Source organism: Primulina tabacum, chromosome 2 (assembly GCF_025594145.1).
Source record: "Primulina tabacum isolate GXHZ01 chromosome 2, ASM2559414v2, whole genome shotgun sequence".
In the NCBI taxonomy this organism is placed as follows: domain Eukaryota; kingdom Viridiplantae; phylum Streptophyta; class Magnoliopsida; order Lamiales; family Gesneriaceae; genus Primulina; species Primulina tabacum.
In genome coordinates, this window is record NC_134551.1 from 36,746,003 (window position 1) to 36,753,168 (window position 7,166).

Here is a 7,166-nt window from a genome sequence, read left to right on the forward strand (position 1 = left end):
CAGTCAGAGATTGGGTTGTACCGCATAATGCATCAGAGATCCGTAGTTTCCTTGGGCTAGCAAGATATTATCGGAAGTTTATTCCGGGATTCTCCTCTATTGCAGTTCCACTCACGTCGTTGAAAAAGAAAAATGTTAAATTTGTGTGGAGCGATGAGTGCCAGAAGAGCTTCGATACTTTGAAGCAAGCTCTTATATCAGCGCCAGTTTTGGCCATGCCGCCAGGGCCTGGCGAGTTTGTTTTGTATACCGATGCTTCGAAGCTCGGTTAAGGCGCAGTGTTGATGCAGCATGGGAAGGTGATAGCGTATACTTCTCGTCAGTTGAAAATCCATGAGAAGAACTACCCTACCCACCGATCTAGAGCTGGCAGCCGTAGTTTTTGCCTTGAAGATTTGGAGGCATTATTTGTACGGAGAGAAGTGCCAGATCTTACCGACCATAAGAGCCTCAATTACTTCTTTACGCAGAAAGAGTTAAATATGCGTCAGAGGCGTTGGTTGGAGCTAGTGAAGGACTACGACTGTGACATTAGCTACCACCCGCGCAAAGATAATGTAGTTGCGGATGCACAGAACAGGAAAGTTGCAGTGATGACTCATTTGGTGGTTTCGAGACCCCTTCAGTTTGAGATACAGAGGTTTGATTTATAGACATATACTCGAGGTAGAGTTCCCTGTCTATCTACTTGGACGATTCAGTCTTCTCTGCTAGACCGTATTCGCAGTGGGCAGTCAGCAGATGAGCAGTTGGCAATGTGGAAGCAGAGAGATGAGGCCAAGGGCAGTATCTTGTATACAGTTAGCGACGGCATTGTGAGATATCGAGACAGAATGTGGTTTCCTAGCAGCGATTCTATTCGAGCAGATATTTTGTCTGAGGCCCACATGTCGCCGTACTCTATTCATCCTGGGAGTACGAAGATGTACAAAGACCTGCAGTTGTTGTATTGGTGGCCCGGAATGAAAAAGGATATCAGACGTTTTGTATCCGAGTGTCTGACGTGTCAGCTAGTGAAAGCAGAGCATCAGAGACCAGCAGGTATGCTCAAGCCTCTTCCTATTCCCGAATGGAAGTGGGAGAATGTTACCATGGACTTCGTTATCGGTTTGCCGAAGTCAGTCAGAGGATCGAATGCTATCTGGGTGATTGTTGATCGTCTTACCAAATCAGCACACTTCTTTCCTATTAAGACGACTTTCACCATGATTCAGTATGCCGAGTTGTATATCCAAGAGATAGTCAGACTTCATGGTATTCCCGTTTCTATCGTGTCTGACCAAGATCCTAGATTCACTTCCGCATTTTGGAAAAGTCTGCATTCAGCAGTGGGTACGAAGTTGTTGTTTAGCACAGCCTTCCATCCTCAGATGGAAGGACGATCAGAGAGAGTTATCCTGATTTTGGAAGATCTTCTCTGTGCTTGTGTCATTGATTTCTCAGGGAGTTGGGAGTCGAATTTGCCATTTGTAGAGTTCACCTATAACAACAGTTTTCAGTCGCCTATAGGTATGGCTCCATATGAAGCGCTATATGGTCGTAAGTGCAGATCGCCGGTTCATTGGGATGATGTAAGGAAAAGATCAGAATTGGGTCCGGAGATCATTCAGCAGGCTGCCGATGTAGTAGTCAAGATCCGTGATAGGTTGAGGACTGCTCAGAGTGGACAGAAGAGTTATGCGGATCAGAGGAGGAGAGATCTAGAGTTTGTCGTTGGTGACCATGTTTCGTGAAGATAGCACCTATGAAAGGTGTCATGCGGTTCGGGAAGAAAGGAAAGCTTAGTCCGAGATTCATCGGACCATTTGAGATCCTCGACAGGGTTGGGATGCTAGCTCGTGTTGCTCTTCCGCCGAAACTGGCCGGAGTACACAATGTGTTCCACGTCTCTATGCTGAGAAAGTATATGGTGAATCCTTCGCATGTCCTGAATTTTGAACCGTTGCAGCTCACTCCGAACCTGTCTTATGAAGAAAGACCAGTGCAGATCTTAGACAGACAGGAGAAGAAGTTTCGGAACAAACTGATGAAGCTAGTGAAAGTTAAGTGGCTTAATCATTCGGAGGAGGAAGCTACGTGGGAATCTGAGCCAAAGATGAAGAGTCGATACCCCGAGTTATTCGGTGAGCTCTAATTTCGGGGACGAAATTTCTTTTAAAGGGGGGTGAGTTGTAGAACCCGTTAAATCAGACTACGTATAAGCCATGCATAATTACTATTATTTAAATTAAAATGATTTTTATGCATGAGGGTTTAAATTCATTCTTTTTAAATTTGTTGAGTTATGATTATTCATTTTACGCAGAGGTTTAGTTTTATCTTTTCGGTTAAATAAGCGAGGCCGGACTAAAGTTGGAGTATGGAGATAAAATTTATAGTAATAAAATATTCCTAAAATTAATTTAAGCCAAAGAATAAGTTAATTTAATGTAAAAAAATGTTTAAGAATTTATTCACTTAATTGGAGTTAAGTAGTAAATAAATTCTTTTATGTCCAATAATTAATTAAAAGCCTAAATTAAATGGTGTAACCAATTGGAATAAATTAATCTAGGCTTAGTTTATTTAAGAAATTGTAACTTAACATGTTAGTAAATTTATTGTAAGAATTAGCCATGCATGAAAGGGAATTACTATCCAAAATTTATTTAATTATTTCACTAAAATATATAATTAGTGTTTAAAACTTTAAGGAGATAAAATTCAGAATTTAAGCAATATTTTCCTCCATTTATTTAAGCAATTTTCGGCCACCCCTTAAGGATTTGGATTAAGTTTGACAACTCATTTTCTTTGATTCTTTTCCTTATCCATTCTTGGTAGATAATCCCCTCGCATTTAGTCACCAATAATTAATAATTAAGCAATTTTTCTACCCCATTTTGATAAGAAACAATCGGTCATCACTCCATCAAATCTCCCTCAATCCATCAATATATGATATAATTTCCTTATCTCTCAAGCACTAGGATAGAAGGATTTGATTTGCCATTTGAACTCTCCATTTATTTTGCAACTTCCTCATTCATTCCCTATCCTTCCCTTCTATCCATTCTCTCGAAAATATCAAAAGAAAACCTTCAGAAAAAAAAATCGTGAGGAGCACTAGAGAAATAAGAGGGAAAACAAGTAAGAAAAGAGAACTCCGTCTCCGCCGCGCCACGTCCGTCGTAATAGTTTGTTTTCTTTTCAAACAAACTCCAGGCAAGTATATATGTTTCTTTTCTCTTCAATCAAGCAATATAAATAATTTAAAACAAAATATGATCATGATTCATTGAGCAAAAACCGAAAATTGACAGCAAGTTTTATAAAAATTCTGCACAGATTTTTGGCCCTTCCTTGCACTTCACGTTTGGTATTGTTTTTGTGGTTTCAGGGTTTGGCTCGGTTCCAGACGCTCACGGCTGCATCTAGACACGTTATAGAGTGTGTTAGGAAGGTGTTAGCCCATTGGTTTGAGCCCCTTTTCTCCCAGCAACACGAAATGACAGCAACTCTCCATAGTGCATTTTTTAGTCTCGATTTTTCTATGGTTGTTGTCTAAGGTGTGTGTTTGAATCTTGGCTATCCTAAGGGCCATACCCATGGTTATAACCCTCCCTTAGCATGTCTAGGACATGACCAAGATGACCTTTCATTGCTTGGTTCATGGTCCTATCGATTTTTGAAACAAAACAACACAAGTGTCCCTCGGTTTCTTTTTCTGTTTTGGGTGAGTGAGTTTCGAAACTTGTGGTGTTGGGTGGATCTTGGTTGGCTTTTTAGCTCTTATCCATGGTTCACATAATACCTCATGATGTATAGATCAAGCCATGGTCGATCATATGGCCACTGGAATGATACTTGACAGCAAAAACAAGCAACACCCCCCACGTACAGCACATGGTGTTCTCGGGTGGAGCTTGGCGTTGTCCTATGGATTTGCTTGGTTTGTGGTTGGCTTGTAGCCATTATCCATGGTCCAAGCCATGCCTTAGGATGTTGGGAAGAGGCTCTGGTTTATGGTTCAATCCCCAATGGCCATTGGCCTTGTAAACGAAACAAGGAAGCACAGCAGCTGCTGCTGTATTTTTTTTGACAGCAGCTTTGGGCTTCGGTTCAGAGGCTGGTTTCGAATTCTTGTTTGGTATTTAGCCTATAGCCTTGGATTGGACAATACCTCATTGAGTTAGGAAGGTCATGGTTTTGGCCGTTTGTGATTTGGTTAAGTTTAGAGGTCGCACGAGAATTTACGGTGCAATGTGTCAAAGTGACTCTCGAAAGAGCGTTTCACGATTTTGGCCACCATTCACATATTTTCGTGTACTACAGCCTAGGGTCATGTTTTCTAGTATTTTGGGTGTATTTTAATCATGGCTAAATGATGGTTCAATGTCGGTTCGGGTTGGTACGAATACATGGTTGAATATTAAGTTTGTTGGCATATGTTTTTAATTCGATTTTGAAGTGTTTGTCAAGTTAAGTTATTTGCATGTTTCTCATGTTAGAATTAGGTTGCAGCGAGCCTGGGAACGATCCAACCCATTTGGTAAAGACGGGATTATAATTATATTACGTGCATAAAAATATAAAATGTTTATTTTTGATATATATGCGATATGTCTTGTGGCCACCTCACGCTTATGGGATTATTACTTCACTCGGTGACTCATGACCGGTTCATGTTCATGTATGGATACGGATATCCAATCCAAGGGCTATGATAATCTCTACCGTCCAGTATACTATGGTTTAGTCTGATCAGACGTACATGTTATGTTATGATATGTTATGTGCCACTTGCATAGAACATTATCTCAACAGAAAATTATGATATTCTATTTTATGACAGGGCTCTATAGAGTAAATATTTAACGTATGATTTTCAGTTATGGACGTATTTATAATTATTCATGACACGATTTTCACGTTACGCTTTACGATACGATATTTTTATGGCACGTGAAATTTTATGATATATTTTACTTGTTATTCATGATATATGCATGCTGAGTCTTTAGACTCACTAGATTTGATTGTTGTAGGTACTGATGAGGTCGAGACTGAGGGCGGGGACCAGTGAGCTAGCTTGGGTCGGCAGTAGTAGGAACCCGAGGATCTCATGCTTCAGTTTATTTATCATTTTATGCTCAAACTCATTTTATCACGATGAAATATTTTAAGTTGTGGTTTTGAAAGAGTATTTACTTCCGCTGCTATTTTAACATTAAAACTTTTATCCGTTTATTTTCTGAATGAGGAAAGTTATTTACTTTTAAAGAAAAATTTTAAATATTTCCGCAAATTTACAAGTACGAGATACGGGCCTCGACAGTTTAATTTATGTATCATTTCGTTGAGCTTTTATTTTATCATCGTAGTAGTAAAAAATCATCTGAATTATCGTTGCTAAAGGTTTAATAACTGGGAATAACAATTGCAAAAAAAAAGTCTCTGAAGGAACGATACTCGTACTCTTGTACACTATATTATTATTTGACATCGAGCACTAGTGATTATTTGAGCTTGAAAATTATTGATTTTTACCAAGATTTTACAGTGCAAGTTTTGCTCGATCGAGTTTTTTGCGTTGTTCGCCGGGGTCTGTTAATCAACAGTTTATTTTTAGTTATTTACTTTATCATTCTTATTTATTTGAGTTGACACCTTGAATTTGTTTGTTGATATCTATTTCGGTGCATGCCAATGTCTCTTGAACCTGAACTTGAGGTATTCGATCCCGAGATTGAAAGAACACTCCACATGCGAAGACAACAACAGAGGCTTAAAGACATGATGAACATGAACGAGCGTAAGGAAGAGCATCATGAAGACCTACGTGTCGAGGAGCCAAGGAGTATACCCATGCTGGAGTATGCACAACCTTCGCTTGATGGACTACGTCTGAGCATAGTGCGACCAAGCATCAGGGAAAACCAGTTTGAAATCAAGTTATCCGTTATTCAGATTATTCGTAATATTTTCCAATTTAGGAGAACTGCACTAGATGACTCAAACACACACATCGCATAATTTCTTGAAATTGCGATACTTATAAATTCAATGGAGTGTTTGATGATGCTGTTAGATTGCATTTTTTTCTTTTCTCTTTACGTGACAAAGCTAAAGCATGGTTAAATTGTTTGCCTGTAGGTTCCATCACTACTTGGGAGGACATGGCAAGAACCTTTCTCATCAAATACTTCGCTCCCTCTAAGATCATGAAGTTGCGGACATACATCACTACCTTCACCCAATTCGAGCAAGAGTCCTTATATGAGGCATGGGAGCGCTACAAAGATTTACTGCGGAGATGCCCACATCAAGAATTGCCACTTGGGTTGGCAGTTCAAAATTTTTATTATGGCCTTCTCACTGTCAATCGTACTATGATAGATGCTGCTGCCTGTGGGAATTTGTTGAGAAAACCGCCGAAGAAGGATATGAATTGTTGAAGGAGATGGCTGCCAGCAGTTATCATCCTCAATCTGAGAGGAACAATCAGAGAAGGAGTGCAGGAGCTCACCAGGTAAATGATCTTTCTACGGTTGTTGCACAATTAGAGGCTTTGAGTAGGAAAATAGATAATATGAATGTTGGTGGTATGACCATGAGAATGCAAGATGGATGATGACTCAATTTATGTCCGCAACAGAAACTAGACTACGAAATCAAGATGCAGCTCTCAAACGCTTGGAAACTCAAATAGGATAGTTGGCCAAGATAATTTCGAGCAGAGATTAGAGCACTTTGCCAAGCAACAACGAGACTAATCCTAAAAAACAAGTGAACACCATTGAGCTAAGGTGGGAAGACTTTAGAGTCAGAGGAGGTCGCAAAAACCCACTCGCAAGAGGAATAGGTATAAACACCCAAAGGTAAGTCTTCTAACTCTCCATCTGCACCAACTACACAATCTAGAATTGTTATTCCTCAACCTTTTCGGGCAAAATTGAAAAAAGCTAAAATTGATGCGTAATTCGGTAATTTCTTTGAAGTATTTAAGAAATTGCACATTAATTTTTCTTTTGCTGATGCTTTGATGTAAATGCCTAGTTATGCTAAATTTGTGAAGGCCATCTTAGAAAATAAGAGGAAGCTGAAAGACCGTATGACAATAAACTTAACTGAAAACTATTCTCCAATGGTGCAAAACAAGACCAAATGAAGTGAGGCATCCGCTG

At 39.5% G+C, this 7,166-nt stretch overlaps 1 non-coding gene across 1 annotated transcript; it reads right to left on the reverse strand.

Annotated features, from left to right (window-relative positions):
- Positions 1 to 6,207: 6,207 nt before the first annotated feature.
- Positions 6,208 to 6,313, reverse strand: LOC142538128 (small nucleolar RNA R71). Its single transcript, XR_012818668.1, has one exon. It is a non-coding gene; the product is annotated as a small nucleolar RNA R71 (small nucleolar RNA).
- Between the last annotated feature and the right edge of the window lie 853 nt (positions 6,314 to 7,166).